The sequence below is a fragment of the Ahaetulla prasina genome, chromosome 3, assembly GCF_028640845.1.
Source record: "Ahaetulla prasina isolate Xishuangbanna chromosome 3, ASM2864084v1, whole genome shotgun sequence".
Classification (NCBI taxonomy): Eukaryota; Metazoa; Chordata; class Lepidosauria; order Squamata; family Colubridae; genus Ahaetulla; species Ahaetulla prasina.
In genome coordinates this window covers 66,789,007-66,806,905 of record NC_080541.1, presented here as the reverse complement: position 1 = coordinate 66,806,905, position 17,899 = coordinate 66,789,007, and positions in this window count along the sequence as shown.

Here is a 17,899-nt window from a genome sequence, read left to right as displayed (position 1 = left end):
AAAATGCTGGGATGTGTGTCCCCATTTCTATTTCATGGGTAGATTTCTGAAATCATGAAGGTTTCTAGGTATCCCTACTCTAAATATTTTCTATATCAAGTTGATATGTTTCAAAGTTCCTGAGTGAAACGTCTTTTAGTGATTGTTTATATATTTGTTTTGATTTCAGTCATTACTCTAATGATTTTGAGTGCTTAAAGCAGATGATAGCTAATAAAATTCAAAGCACAATTTAAAAAAATCAAAGATGCAAATTTAAACAAAAGCAAACGTTAAGCAACAAAAAGTGGTGAAAGAGATGTGTTTTAACTGCATTTCTGAAATCAGAAAGAACAAAGGCCAAACACCATTTTTAAGGGAAAGGATTCCCTAATCTAGGAATTATTCAGAAAAAAGTGCCCCATCCCATGTGTCACACAAGCAAGTGTCCAAAAGTAGGAACATCTTCAAATGGCTTCTCTTGTGGACCTTAAAAACTGGACAAGTTCATAACAAAAAAGTGGAATTATTCTCAATTTCTTTATGGTAACATTTCTGTACCTATCTCAGATTTGCCTGCATGTGTTTTGTTCAAAGAAAGTATTATCTGGATTGTGAGATTTGGGGAGAAATTGGAAAGATTATGTAATATAATCTTTCTTTGCAGAAGACAGCAGAGAAATATATTAGTTTTATGAGAAGGTTCAATAGGCTGATTGCTATGAGAGAGTGGTTTTTGGTGGGGGTGTCCACATAGACGTTGTTCCTTAAAAAAAAGGAATACATAGTCCTATCAGTATTCATCTTTAAATGAGCTATGACAACTATCATACTGAGTTAACAATCCTTTAATACATTTTTTAATGAAAAGGGATATCTATGGCATTCTCTGTGATCATATAAAAATTGAATTGTCCCTCATTTGTTCCTCAGATGAGAGAACTTATGAGCCTTGAACACTGTGCAATTTTTAAAAGCAAGATTTGAAGGAGCATGAAGATCAGTTTGTCAGCTGGTCAATCACTCATTTTATTTTGGATGCTGACCAGAAAAACAAAAGTGTCCCAATTGAATGGAGTAAAACAAGCTATAAAATTATATAAAAATATAAGTAAAATTGGAAATTAAAATGTAAGAGTTTGGCACATTACCATGTAAATATTACAGTAGGATATAATTTATATAGGGCAACCAAATAACAAAATAGTAAAATATATGTAAAACTATTATAATATTAAAAGAAGAAAAGTTGTTAATTGTTATTAAATCTAGAAAAATATAGTGATATAATGTGTAAAGAAAGATAATACATAAGGTTTGATTATCATTTCAAAACTAAAAGTTAAAGTCTCATTATAGTGATTATATTATCTATATTGGCAGCTAATGAAATTAAAAGTGAAATAACATTGAGTTAAAAGTAAGGATCAAAAACATTTGAAAAAGTAGAAACTAAAAAGATAGCTTAATTATTTCAAAACAGAAAATACCCAATATTTGAAGAGAAATTACTGTATATTGAACAAACTATGGAACAGTATTTGGCTGTAATCATTGAAGTACTAGCAGATTGATCTGATATTAGCAACCTGAGGTAAAAAGAACCAGAGCGACCAGAATGTTTGGTGATGGGTGGAAATAATAATTATAGATCTGTAATGCCGGATAGAGTTCCCTAAAATAGTGAGTTCCTAAACTTGTTCCTAAACTTAAAGATTAATAATAATGTTGGAATAAAGATCCGATCCAGTTCCAAGCTGAGAGAAAGACACTGGAATTAAAATGGAGGCTAGCTGCAAGGAGAGAAGGTCTCTGATTATTTGGATGCCAGAAACTTCAGTGACAGCAGCATGTTTCTGGAGTGGCTGACAAAATGGGGTTGAGATAGGTGGGCTTTTATACATTTTATACATTGGGGCCTCGTTATTGAGATGCCTGATCCTGTGCAAGAACATGTCCTATAATATTCTAATGGTTGTTGCCAGATCCCTATGGGGTCATGTAGGGGTCATGGCTGGCTCTACAGGTACAAGGGGAAATGCAAATCCTAGGTGTTTGACTGATCTAAGCTTGTCAATCTTGTCAACTTTGGCTCTTTGCTTTCTGAATGGATACAAAATTTCCTAAAGATTAGCCTCTTCATGCTTCTGCTTGAGGCTGTTTTCCTATAGCAGGAAGACCTGGGGGGCGGGGGTGCTTTCTGCCTTTAAGATTTTTCTCCATTTCTCCTTTGGGGAAATATTCTATCCTGCCTCTTTTTAATATTAAGAATATTTTAATCTGGGGAAAGGTTTTTTTCCCTACAGTAATATTGTATTTAAAATTCTGCTGTGTAAACAATTTGCCAACATGCTATCTTCAATATAATTATCTACATGATCCTTATACTTTGCACTGTGAACATCCTCAACTCATTTTACATCAGTAACAACTTTCAGACACTTTGAAAGGTGGTCCAGCATTGGTAGCATACTACAAAACATTTTGTAGTGAAAGGAATCAGTAGTGAAGGTATGAATAATCTTTGTTAAAACTGAAGCATCTCAGGAAAGCTCACAGTTGCTGCATTAGGTGCAATTATGTAATGACTTCCTCACCACATTTGCTATCTGTGAATTCAGTAATAGTTCCAGATCACAAAGAAATCCTAGATTTAAAGATGTTTTTCAAGGTAACTGCAACTCTATGAAAAGCAACATGTACTTGGAAACTTGGAAAACTTAGTACTTGGGAAACTTAATTTCCAATTTATTGGACTTGCCTGGATTTGATTTCAACCTGTTTTCTCTTATTCAGTCCATTATTAAAGTTAAGCATACATGCATGCATTCATACATACATACCATACATACATATCAGTGGTATAATCCTCCACGGTTTGCCATCAGTTCGCTGCCCGTGCATGCATGGTGTGCACCAAATGCACACTGCATGCATGCGCATGTGCAGGGCATATCAAACACGTGCTTCACACAGAAAAAGGAGGCTTAAGAAGGTAAGTAGAACAGCGAGGGGGGGAACAGCTGTGCTGCACGATTTAGATTCGCTAGAAAGCAGGATTTCTGTGGCAAAGCTGATCATTGGAAATACCAGTTCGGATGAACTGGTAGCATTTTTTTCCTACTGGTTCGCCTTTTATTACTACCGCTTTGTCTAAATCTGTGCGAACTGGTAGCATTTCGTCTCTGATACATGTTTACTATGTGTTTTGACCAATATCATAAGAAGAGAAGGAAAAATTGCTTATAATAGAAGAATAAGCAGTAAAAGAACACATCTATTCAGAGTTTTGTACAGTTGGGTGTTTCGTATTTTTATAGTCTGTATTTTGTAGAGCTATTTTGCTACTTAAAATTAAAGTGAGGGGTTAGCTTCCTTTAGAAGATAAGAAACTCTTTTCTGTATGATCCTTAGTTGGGGAAAGCAAATTATATCTTGGGATATCATAGAAAAGGAAATACATAGGCAAGAGCTTCCACCATGCTAGAACCACAAGAATAAAGTCTCTGAGGATAACTAGTGTACCTACTAACAGTAAGAAGGAAAAGTGTTTTTAAACAGGTTCTTGGAAAAAACCATCTGTGCTAACTGAGAATTAAATTACGGAAATGCCATGTAATAGAACTTAGGTAATATTCAAGGGTACAAATAATTCCTTGGATTTATATGGTGAGGAGGAATAACATGCTGAGAGCACTCCACTCTTAAATTCTGACAATTTTTTTCTAGGTTTTTAATCTAGAAGTTGAACATCATGAGGAATAAATCAAATGCTATGTGACATCATACGTTAGTGTTTTATATAAATAGTGTCGCAACACCAACATTTGGATACATCCTGATTATAAGGATTGGAAATCTAAATTCCAATTCCACTAGTCAGGCCAGATCAACACCATAGTTGAGGATACTAAAACTCGATGAGAAATCTAGGAGAACTGACCAAACTCCCTAATCCACTTTTCACCATAGGTCACCCAAAAGGGTGATTAATTTCAATATTGATCCCTACCAAAATGTCAGACAAAACTGGATTTTGTTTATTTGAGATGGATTCATTCCTGCAAATTTTTCATTAAATTCCAAAAGGGATTATTTCAAGTAGTTTCCATGTACAGCAGGTATTGTTCTCTAGCCTGGATGTATTACCAGGATTATATAATAGTTTGCTACAGATTCTGAATTGATCGTTTATGACTGCGGGATACATTACCCTTTACCTATCATCTCCCATTTTAATATTTGTTCATTTTATACTTGATTGTTTTAAATTAATGGCCTTCCGACTCCATTTCCTTTCATATTTTAATAAGGTCAGCAGTCAATTTGCTGAGAGAAGAGAGAGAATGCTGATATTCTGGTAGTTGAATCAGAGTAAAAACAGTATTTTTTTCACAGCTTCTCTCTCTTTTTTTTAGTTTGTAATATACAGCTTGACATCTATAGCAAAGCTTTTGCTCCTGAGTGAAGAATGGATGGAAAACTGTACATGATTCATGCTTCCAGTCTCTAATTATATTGCCAAACTTGTCCATCAGAAGAAAATAGGAAATCATTGGAAAGATAATAATATGTAAATGCAACTCATGGCATTAGGAAATATAATTTTATTTATAGGATATAAATGAAGCAATCATACTGAGATATCTTTGGGTGTTGTGTGCATATGCACATGCCAAGGGCTAACTTGGAAGAGTTCCTTCTTGTATAATAAATGCTACACGAATACTTTAAAGTTCTTCAGAGGGAGTGGAGTTAATCTTGCAGCACTTATTATTAATCACTATGGTCCAACTAGCTAGCTTTCCATGGGCAACTAAGCTATTTTTTAAAGAAATGAGCAAGTCTATAAACATCATATATTTTTTTATTTCTAACAACTTTCCAATGCTGCAATAGATATTTCACATGTAGAGCTGTGCTAAATATTCACATGCAAATATTTGTAGAATAGAATAGAATAGAATAGAATTTATTGGCCAAGTGTGATTGGACACACAAGGAATTTGTTTTGGTGCATATGCTCTCAGTGTACATAAAAGAAAAAGAAAAGAAAAAAAATATCTTCATCAAGGTACAACATTTACAACACAAATGATGGTCATAGGGTACAATTTAACCCTTAATGATAGCAACAAAAAGTTACAGTCATGCAGTCATAAGTGGAAAGAGATTGGTGATGGAAACGATGAGAAGATTAATAGTAGTGTAGATTTAGTAAATAGTTTGACAGTGTTGAGGGAATTATTTGTTTAGCAGAGTGACGGCTTTTGTGAAAAAACTGTTCTTGTGTCTAGTTGTTCTGGTGTGCAGTGCTCTATAGCGTCGTTTTGAGGGTAGGAGTTGAAACAGATTATGTCCAGGATGTGAGGGATCTGTAAATATTTTCATTTTCACAATATTTTTATTGTGAAAATATTGAAAATAACACTAAATATTGTGACATAAATTTCACAAAATTTAATGTTAAAAAATAACGTTTGGGATGAAGGAAAAATGAGGCAATACATTTTTAATGTCATGGAAAACACCCCCCCCCCCAAAGAAAAGGGGGTGGGTGGGGAAAACACCCATCTTTATTTTATTTTATTCTTTTATTCTTTACGTATCTTTTCAGGTCAAGGAAGTGGAGCTTCTGGGTTGTTGTTGTTTAATTTCAGATGCCAAAATAATTTAATCAGCATAACCAACACTTTCATCGTGATGAAAAGAGAGCACCGTTTGCTGCTCCAACTCCGGAATCAAAAATCATCTTAGAATAGCCATGAAAGGGGAGCAGAGGGAGAAAACCTCCCTGGCACATTATTACCAACAGCAGTTTTATTACTTTTCATTACTCAAAAGAGTGCAGAGGAAGTACAAAAGGAAAAAGTATATCATATGCTTTAGGCAGTCAGAAAATAAACTTGTCTGCAGAAAGTTTCTGATCCAGTCAAGAAATCCTGCCTGCTGTTGGAAGAAATATCCATCTGGTTCAGTTCCAAGCCAGGAGAAAGACACTGGAAACAAAATGGAGGCTGGAGGCTAATTGGAAAGAGGGTCCATTTACTGATGAAGCAGAACCACCGAGTACGTGTGATTCTGGTTAGTTGTCCACATGGAGTTGAGAAGAGTGGCTTTTATACCTTCTCTTGGGCTTTGCACTTGAACTTCCTGTTCCTGTGCAAGAACATGTATTGTATTGACAGTTGTCAGACTCCGATGGGGCCCTGTGGGGTCATGTTTGTCTGAGATAAATTTGGTTGAAGTTGCTGGGTGATGCAATGTCCTTAGGAGATTGCAATGCAGTGGGATCTATGTCTTCTACTAGATAATCCTATTATGTCCCGGAGGGTCATGTCTTAATCCCATCACCCTGAAGCTTGTGTCTTGTGGATAGGATGGCCCAGAATTTCTTATTGGGCATCAAATATCTGCTGGGGGCAGGGAGCTGGGGCTGATTTTCTGTCTCCCTTGAGATTTCTATTTCTCCTTTAGGGGAAATATAATATCCTGCCTTTTTAATATTTCCCAAAATATTTCATTCTTCTAGGAGAGTGGTGGGTGCTAACTTTGTACATTGTGAAATGGGAGAGTTGGCAATTCTTGTTGGAACTTCTCTTGCTGTCCCCCGTGCCATTGCAAAATAGGCTCCAGAGTAGATTTTTCTAAACTGGGTATATCCATTCGTGAGAAAAACTTAGAAATCTCTGCCAGCCTAGCTAGAGCCGATGATACTGGGAGCTGAAGTTTACATCGGAAATGTAGTCATCTCGGGATACTCAGCTTTAGAAATTGGAGGACTCTTCAGAACAGTAAGAAATGTAGTGAAGGGAATGTCAGGAAAGCAAAGTTTGATGACAATTCATTTTCTATTCCCTTTTTATTTCTTTTTGCGGGTGGGAAGAATCTTTTTTTTACAAATAATGTCATTAAACTTTTAATTACAATAGTAACAGATAATATCAACTAAAACAAAAGGAAAAAATGAATAAAAAAATGAGTAAAAACTGAGAGAAAACAAAAAAGAAAGAAAAAGTAGAAAGGAAAAAACCCTAAGAAAGCAACTTTCCACTTGGATCACAAAAAGTATATATATTACAGGGGACTCTAACCCCCAGGCCACAGAATGACACTGGTCTGTGGCCTGCCACGACCAGGCTGTGCAAGTGAATGAATACCCATACGCCCACATGAGGAATTCAGGCAGTGTGCTAAATCACGCCCCCTGGTCCATGGAAAATCACCCCCCACAGAACCAGTCCCTGAAGCCCAAAAGGTTGGGGTCCACTGATGTATTACACAGAGCCATCTTCAATCCACCAGTCTTCCCCAGAAGTAGCCAGTAGAAAGCATCTGAGTGGAATTCAATGTAGGTAAACTACAATAAATAATTTGGTTTCAGGAATAAACAATTTGGTTTCAGGAAAAAATTATCATGTAACTTACAACTTCTCCACTGTAAAAACATATGGACTACAAATCTTGATCAAGGCAAAACAATAGATGCAATCTACATAGACTTCTGCAAAGCTTTTGACTCAGTAGTACACGATAAACTTCTCCTAAAACTAAAATCCTATGGCATCTCAGGACCCCTTCACAAATGGATATCTGCTTTTCTGTCTAACAGACAACAGGTGGTCAAAATTGGCAATGCTCTATCAAATCCTGTTCCTGTTAAGAGTGGAGTTCCTCAAGGCAGCATCCTTGGACCAACACTCTTCATACTATACATTAATGATCTCTGTGACCATATCTCAGGTAATTGTGTTCTCTTTGCGCACAAATGTGCCTACCATTCCTGTCCTATTGTTTTTCTTTTCTTCTTCCTATATATATATATATATATATATATATGCTTATACCTCCTTATATTTACTCATATATGTTTTTATATACTATATAATCTTTTTGTATGATACCTACATATATTGTGACAAAATAAATAAATAAATAAAATGATAATATTAATGCAAGAGGCTGGAGTAATTTATAAAATTTCATAAAATCTCAGTGTATACTGCATGTGACAAAGTTGGGGAACAGAGAGGAATGGTGGAGATTATTTTATATGCAATAGAAAATGTTACAAGATATATTTGTGCTAATTTAAATTAAAACACAAATAGATAAACATGCGCTTCACAAAGTATATCAGAAGTTAAATGAGTAACAGTTTCAGCTTGGATTCCAAACTGTTGCAATTGCTAAGTATGTCAGATTCATTTAAGAAGGACTTGCAAATTGAAAGCTAAAATTTCTTTGCTCTTTTTTGCTCTTTCAAAAATTATATGTATTTTTCCACTCCCACGCCACCCCATGTCCCAGCTTTCTTTCTGTTCCACTCTTCTCCTTTGTTGCATTTCTTATATATTTATAGAAAATTATGCATTTGAACATGACATATGCATCATCCCATCCCCTTATAATCATGGCTCATTAGCGCTCAAGCACACAACAGCAGGTGAAAATGTTCTCAGGTCCATAAAGGTTAAAAAAGGCCCGCAGAGCACCATTAGGGAATCATAAATTTTATCATGCAGCTGGAGGTCTGTTCTGTTCTCAACAAAACATGGACCTGAATTTTATTTGGGATACATTTGATAAATATCATAGAAGATTATTAAACCACTTCACCCCATAAATACGTATAAATTACCTAACTACGACTGCTGAGTCAAAAGTTATGAGAGGCTGTGGCTACAATTCTGCAGTGCATGGTTCAAGTGGGGTGTGCAAAGTTTCAGTTTCCCAATTTTACAGATGAAAATAGGTTTGATGGAGTAGTTTGGCCACCAACTGCTTTGTTAACATGTTTTCTTAAAACTACTCCTGCATCTCAATTTCAGTTAGTGATACCTGCAAATATTTCACAGCAATCCAAAGAAGACTACTATAGTAATCTTATTTGTTTGCAAGATATGGCAAGTTTCTGATAACAATACTTGACTAGTTTAACACCTGTTTTGACATCTTGAGATATTGGATTTCTAACTTAAGAGAATATGTTTATAATTATCTATCTGGGCTGCTGGTTTACTGGCATTGGGACTACAAAATACTCAGTTCTATGACATAAAAATTACAATGTCATAGATTTAGTTAAGCAGTGTATCATATCACTTTAAAATGTACTTCTCATAATAAGAGAGGTTGCCCTCAGACAAATAGTTTATTTTCTAGCTTAAAAATCAACACTGAATTACTACTCATTGCAACAAACTATGATCTTAATTTTCTTGCTATGTCATCCTTTGTTAGTAAGAATCATGTTGTGGAAGAATGTGTACCCACTGCTGCAAATTAGGAATGCTTTTTCTTTGCAGTGTTGTATAGTCCTTTTTAGCCTTTGTGCTCTTACGAACAGCCATTGATTGTACTTGATACAGTATCTTGATAGATTCCAATTTCTAGGAAAATAGTCAAGAATAGCATACGCATTCTTAACACAGAAATTGATCCCAAGTCAAATTAGCAATCCTAATGATGTTATCCTAAATTGTGACAATATTAGGATAAGGATAAGACCAAATCATATGAGTTATTGCTCCAATTCCCAAATTATATCTCCAAGAGTAAGATGACTGCAACTATCATTTATATTATTAAACATTTTACATGATGTCCAATATTTAAGCATATTTTGTTCTTGTTCTTGGTGCTGTATTTACTTAATTACATGATCATGGACACTTAATTTCAAAGTATTTAACGTGATTCTCTGCTGGTTTATTTAAACAGGACATTCAAACTCATTATTTTAGAATAGGGGTGGAGAACCTTTGCCCTTTTATGACTTGTGGAGTTCAACTCCAGTAGTGGGTTTCACTTACCTTCGCTACTGGTTCAGAAGTGTGAGCGCGCACACTTGCTCGCGCATGGTGCTTCTGCACATGTGCAGAACCTTCTGCGCATGCACAGATCATCCGTGATGACATCTGGGCGGGTGGGCGGAGGCTCCTGCTGCCGCCACTACTGGTTCACCCCGGTTCAAAACTCACCACTGTTCAACTCCCAGAATTCCTGAGGCTGGCTCAGGAATTCTGGGAGTGGAAGTCCACAAGTCATAAGACAGCCAAGGTTCCCTACCCCTGTTTTAGAGACTGTAGAAATAGCAGGGTGGAAAAAAACTATTTTAAGGCTGCAAAGGAGGTTATATGGAACACATAGCCCTGCTTTTAAAAAATTGTCTGTTACTATTTCTTTTTCTAAATCTCATCTTGATAAGTGCCTTGCTCTGTTGAATGAAAGGTCCAACAAATTAGCCATGTTAGTTTGCAGTGTGTTTCTCAAGAACCTATTAATTTGCTGAAGCCATGCAAGTTATAAAGCTAGCTGCTTTTTCAACATGCGTATTGTGAATTTATTAGGAAATGGTAGCCGCTGTTTGTAAAGGAACCCAAGTATAAGTACACCATCTAACTTGTATAACATTGTGGAATAATAATGTGGAATGTAAGAAAAATGTTAAAGACTGCAACAAAATTGTATTACAGTTGAAAAGTTAAACATAACAAAAGTTTATTTTTAAAATTTTGCGGCAGCACTAAAATGCTAATAATATGAAATAACAATATAAAATTGCATTACTTTTAACATGTATTTCAGCTCTTCACTGAAAAATTAAAACCTTGTTTTACAGTGCTATAGAAAATACTTGTGTTTCATCAGAAATAAATAAAAGATTAGACGGATAGAGTTAGTGTTTATTTTAAAAGCAAGTATAAACAACTGCTTTTGATTAGGGACTCTTTTCAAGGTCAACACATTCTTAATAATTATAGAGATTTTTAAAAAGAATGTGAACACACCACAGTCTTTCCAAATCCAGCAATGAGACACAACAGGAGGTGTTTTACTAGATCATTAATATATGCCTCCAATACCCTGTTAAGTTCAGGACTCTAGTCCCAGGAAGCGCATTCATCGCTAAATAAATCAAGCCCTGAAGCCCAAAACATTACATTTCATTTAGACTTTCCTGCACTATTTCTTCCCTATTTCCCTACATTTGTATTTCTAATGCAAAACAAACTTGTTTGCGGCAGAGGAGAAGGTGACGTTGTTTGCAGGTCTTCTGAAAACTTTAATGAAATAGTTTGCCCTACCTATCTTGTTGGATTATCCGCTCCCTTCAAGTGACAATTTACTTTCCAACACTATCTGCCACATTTAACTTTCAACCTCAGGTATAAACAAGGTCTTTTCTCTTAGGCATATCACTGAAGTAAGCAGAAGTTGCACATTAGATCAAAATGAAATAATGACCTTGAGAGATTTGGCAGGGGTGGGAGAGTGATATTTTCAGGACAGAAGATTTGTTAATGGTAAAACTAATTAACCTCTGATTTTTTTTAAAATCCAAAATCTTCATTAAGCCAAGCGAAGTTTCACAAAACAATTACGACAGCTTTTGAATTTTCATGAACTTTTTATAGGATTTGATATCCATAGAATAAAGTAGAATAGTTATTAATTGTGATATGGAAACAATATTTCAAATGAAGCCATCTAAAGTCATATTAAGGGTTTTTTTTGCAACCACATTATATTGTTGTTCCATATTTAGTAAGAGTATATATTAGCAATTATATCCTGGCAAAAAGATCAACAAAGCATGACTATTTTTTGTTTTCTTTTTATTGTATCTGCAGATAGCCAACCAATAGCCCTTTATAAAGTGACCCATTCCCAGCTGGGAAGAGATGACCCAAGAATATCTAAAGGGTTCTTGTGAAGAATATTCTAGATATCTGATGGATAAAGTTGCTCAGATCTCTTTAGTGGTTGACCCTGACTTAGAAAGTCTGATCAAAGTGATTAAAGCACAATCTTGCTTGATTATTGGGAAGAGATTCATTTTGTGGCTGCTGAAGAAATGGACAAGTTCCTTGGAACTATTAAGCCATCCATCTGGGTTTTCCTTGGTTGGTAAAGACCTTAGGGGAATGTGATTGACAATAGTGAATGCATCATAACATCAGGGAATGATCCCACCAGCTTTGAAGAAGGTGATGATAGGTATACTCAAAAGCCGTGGTTGGACTCAACAGTTTTGGATAACTTTCATCCAACCTCTCATTTTAGGGAATGTTGTTGAGAAGATGGGTAGGCTAAACAAATAATGGCCCAATCTTGTTTTCCAAAAGTACCATGAAGCTCCAGCAGTTTTCCTGCACTTTAGGTGGGATATGGAATCCCTCTGTGAGTGGTTTTACAGATTTTAAATGAATGCCTGTGCCATCAGGAGGCTTACCTCCCTTTTCTGTTCCGTTCGATGTTCATATTTTGATTTTTATTCTGCAAACCACTTAGAGTCATAAAAGACTTGGGCAGCCTTTAGAATTCTAAATTAACAAACAAATAATCCCTAAGATATTTTTCACATGCTCAATTGCAAAGCTCCTGGTAATACTGAATATTTGATCTGTTTTTAAATGCTTACATTTAACCTAAACATAATCAAATGCTATGATAAATAATCAGTTCCCTTGTGTATTAGAAATATTTAACTTTAAGCTGTCAAAAGTCTCATCTTGAAATCTAAAACCTTAAATGTCTACACAATTTAGAATTACAATTATGAATACCTTGAAGACCATGATTACATTCATCTTTGAACTGCTACAACAAGCAGGGTTCCCCCAACATATTTTGCTCTCCAGAGCAAGGATAATGTACTACATTGTATGGAAAGAGCTAGATTGGCATCTACCATTGCACTTGAGGAAACAAGCTACCTTAGTTGGAAACAAGCTACCTTAGTTTAGGACATTGCTTATTTTAAATGTGGAAAAATAAAGTATCAATGTATCATTGAAATATAAATGTAAATACCCAATGCATACTTTTTTGGAATATGCTATTACTTTCAAAAATTCCCTTTAAAAAGCTAATGCTGTTGTATTTCTTGTTTTATTAGGTACCTGCTGTTTATTAAAAAATACAATCTCTTTTTATGTGTAACTTGGATAAAGCAACATTTTGTTCAAATAGATTTTCCTGACATCACAGAGTAACTTATGTTTCAGAATATGTTGTCCATGAAATTAAAATATGATTCAGCTGTTTGAGGTAGATACGAACAAAAATGAACATTCGTATGTAATCGTTTTGATTATGTAATCTTTTTTTATTTTAATCTATGTATGTCTAAACATGCATTTTCTTTCATTCTAATCCTATAATTTGTCCAGTATCATCTTGGAAAGTGCACAGATTACCCGAATATTTGTATTTCTCATTACAAATATAGTTAAATTCTTAAACCAGACGTGTTAAACGGCAAGAAAAGACAGATGAAGGAATCTTTTCTCCATAGAACCTCACCAACTGTGAGAGGTTATTGAACAAGATTAGAAATAACAGCCTGAAATGAGGCTAGTTTATTACCAACATCACACTCTGGGAATGGCAGAAAAACACTCAATATTTTCCATCTTTATTTCAGTACAAATGTGGTTTGCATTTGATACAGAGCAGTCACATGAGTTCTTTTGCAAAAAGTACCGTAGGCTTTTTTTATTTATAATAAACCTATTTATCAGGACCCAGAATCTTGGGGGCAATATGCTGACTCTGTAAATCACTTAGAGAGGGCTGTAAGCGATATATAAGTCTAAGTGCTTTTGTTATTGTTATCCGACATCTGGGTCTTTGGATGCCTGAATCTGTTGAAGATGCTGATTTCTTAAAAACATTACAAATTTTGTGTCCATTTCACACTGTGTGTCATTAAATATTATTTAGTTAATGCTTTATTCTCTACATATTCTCTTGATTCTGTATAAGAAACAGTGACATTTAAGGTATATCATCCTGGCCATACTTCCCAATTCCTTCTGCCTCCTCATCCATCATCCATGCACCACACCCAATTCTTCTGCATATATCTGGTCCCCAGATTCAATATGGTTGTAAGATACCATGTAATGGAAAGTGGCTTACATATTATATTAAACATATGACATATTACAATACTATGGGGTTTGAAAATCTAATTTACATATATTTCTAGAAACGGCTAACTATTCACTTTTTAATTGACTAGAAAAAATGTTTTTCAAAGTCCACCAAAAATAAAAATCACTGCCTTATAAAATGCAGTTGGATTTCTAAATGCAAATGTATATGCTCTCAGTCCAACTTCCCGGAGACTAAAGTCAACAAATCTGAGAAAAACTGGTTAAATTAAATTAATTGAACAAATGGAATATAGAGCACTACATCAGGTATACGGTCCATTTTGGTAGGACTACACCAGAACAAATGGTCAATAAATGTACACTTGCACTGATAACAATTTCCATAAATCAACAGAATAAGGTATTGATATTTCTTGGAAGAAGTTCCAAATCTACTTTGCCCACAAAATCACAGTGCTTTTAAAAGTGTTTTGCTAACATAAACATTTCTCTGCAATCTATCATTTTCAGACATTGCTTGAAAAAGGCATCATGTAATTGCTGGAAAACCTTTTTAATCTTAATGTACACATGTATTTTTACTTAACTTCAAATGTAATATAATTTTCCCAAAAAAGTAAAAAACAAGGGTAGACTAGGACTAGTGGGGGGTGGGGAGAAGCGAAATCCTGCGTAACACCTGCATAATAAAAGTTGGCCAACTCCAGCTAAAACCAATTTCTTTTGTAAAAAACATCCATTTTTTGGGGGGTGTTTATTCATACCTCCCTGAAGGCATACACACATAAAATGAATTAACATATATTACTTAAAATGTATTTCCTGTAGAATAAGGTACTCCTTTTATAAAATCAATTGAGCCCTATCTACATGTACATTCTATTCTCACATGGACCAAACTGGATGGAAATGAGTTTTGGAGAAGCAAGTGCTATTTAAACCAATTTGAGGTCCTGGAAGAAACAATGGGTATGATCCAAGAATTGAATGAAGGGAGGAAAGGTTTAACAGGACAGGATTCTAAAGAAGAAACAATGCCTGGTCAGATGGTACAAAAATGTTAAAACGTATCAGCCATCAGCCCCTTCCCAACAACTGCTTACCTGTAAGGCATGCAGGCTTTACATCAGGAATGTCTGTGGTCTTTAGTCTTTCCTGATATTTCTTTATTCAACAGCTCCTTTTGTTCTTAAGGAATGTTAGATGGCCCTTCAAGTTACGCATGATAAAATACTGTATAAAGTCATGTTACAATGAAATGCATTGTTTTGTTGCCATCTGAAAACTTGTTAATTCTGTCAAAATATGAGGCAGACATTCTTTTTTTAGTAATTTAAATCATTCATAGGTAACCAACAGACACCTCGGGCAATCGCCAACAGTGCCTTCAAGAAAAGCTACACATGCATATTATTCATAAGTGTTCAATGTCTTCATCCACCTGCCCATATTACTATTCTTCTTCAATGAAGTAGATAATTTAGGTTGCCAAAATTCTTGGGTTTTTTCCTCAGATTATGTCCTGCAGACATATAATGAGCTCTGTTCTGCCATAGTTTATTGAATGAATGTTGAATGTGGCTTGTTGGCCATACCTTACATATGCCTAAAGATCAGCATCCAAAAATTGCAGTACGTTGGATACCTTCTGGAGGAAAGAGAAAATGAGGCTGACTCAAAAATCTGGCGCTAAACACTTAAGGAAGATCTTTAGATTATTATGTCCCTTGGGGCAATGCCAAAGATGACTGAAACTGCTGGAAAACATTTGGTGCCCAAGGTGCTCTGCACAGGACCTAATGATGATGATGATGATACTAGCAGAATGGAAATACAGTGTCAGAAAGTTTGCACCAGATGTTTCTTTGCTCAGAAGTTGATCAATAGTATGTAACCTTTAAATCATACAAAAGGAACCAGTCTCTTTCTTTTGGCTCCTATTTAAGGACTGGCTGAAGATACTTGCTGCTTAAATACTGCACTATGTCAATTCACCTCTCCTTTCATTATGTCCATAACCAGGCAAGTTATAGTTGTCATATGAGATGGAACATCCCATAAGTATATTTTCTTATCCTAAGCAATAAAAATGCCGTAACTAACTAATTACCTAACTGTCAATCTGCTTCCTTCCATATCACCCAGAATCAGCAGCCGGGAGTGCTAATTTCATTTTGCCTAGTGATAGAGTTGTCCTGCACAATTGAATCTTTAAACTGCAAATGGGAGTAAGCTGCAAAGTTCAGATCCATTTGTCAAAGAAAGGATTTCTACTGCCAGCGCAAATGACCCCATGAGCTGCAGCTAAAAAGGCTTCTAGATGTTTGTCCCATTGATTTAAACCAGAAGGTTAACTCTGTTTCAGCTTCACCATTTTGATGTTTGTTTGAGTCATGGAAATCACTGTTTAAATATGAAGAATGCACATATATCTTTTTAAAGCTGATAGAATTCCATATAAATGTTGCTTTAATATGATGGCTTCCCATTTCTTATTTCTTTAGGGGAAATATTTATTATACAGATCCATTATCAATGTGCAGTGGGAACCCCATTTAAAATATTCTGGGAATATAATGGCTGCTGCTCTAAAATATTTATTCATTTACAGCTTTAATTTAAGTACAGTACATTAAGAAATAATGCATATGAGTCAAACTACAAAGGCTAGGTTGCTAACACATTTCATCCTCAGTGGCAACCTTCACTGAACTTTTAAATCATACTTGTAATATAGAATTCAGCTCAAAATTTATTATAGTACATAAAGGTCTTTGCATACATGATAAGCTGCTTTATGGAGATGGGATGTGATCTTGTTACATTAATACAAAAAGTAAGCTACTTTTCCATTAAAAGAATAACACAAACATTATAGCTGAAGACATTAAAATGGACATTGCACATATACATTTATATCAGTGGTGAAATCCACATTTTTTTACTACCAGTTCTGTGGACGTGGCTTGGTGGGCGTGGCGTGGCAGGCGTGGCAGGGGAAGGATACTGCAAAATCTTCATTCCCAGCCCCCTTCAGGGGAAGGATACTGCAAAATACCGATTCCCTCCCAACTCCTGGGGGAAGGATATTGCAAAATCTCCATTCCCAACCCATTCTGGGGACAGCCAGAGGTGGCATTTGCTGGTTCTCTGAACTATTCAAAATTTCCGCTACCGGTTCTCCAGAACCTGTCAGAACCTGCTGGATTTCACCCTTGATTTTTATAAAATAGCGTACCTTTTTGAAACTATTTGATTGGTTGCAATTCCTTTATATTGTCTTTTTGAATGTACTGTTTCCCATTAGGCTTAGCTTTTATATGATCTGTTTGAAAATTATGCCAGTGATACTTTCATGATACAGTGTATATTACATTTCCCCCCATTTAGGGGGGAATTCTGCGCATGTCCAAGATGGTGCCGCCCTGCTGATCGGGGGCGCGGCGACGGGCCTTTCCGGGCTCTTTTTGGGGTGGGGGGGGGGGCCCTTGATACCATCATAGGCCCCCCGCCCTGATGGAGGAAGATCCAGCCACCCGTAAATAGGGTGGCTGGGCGCTGCGACTCCAGCGGGCGTTGGGAGAAGCCCCGGAGTCACGGCGGAGCCATGGAGGTAATCCTGGCGGCCTAGCAGCCTGCCGAGCCACCGCCAGCCTTTTTCGGCGGTTTGGCGGCGGCGGCGGGGGGTAGGGGGGCGTTGGCAGCGCCCCCTGGACCCTTGCCTGGAAGACTTGGCCAGTGGAAGTTGGGTTTGGAGCTTTGGGCGTCTCCGGTGGCGATGGGAGGAGCCCCGGAGGGGCTGCGCCCCAATGAAGATCTGGAGGGCCGCCCGGGCTCCATCGGCCTCTTTGAACCTGCGGTGGCGAGGGCGGCGGCCTGGCCCTTCCCTCTCCGTCGGGCATTGGCACCGGTGAGCCCTGGGTCTGCTGGCGGATTTGGCGACGGGTGTCCCCCTCTCATCTGGGGGAGCTCCAGTGGCCTGCTCACGGTGGCGATGGGGGCGTTTCCGGTGG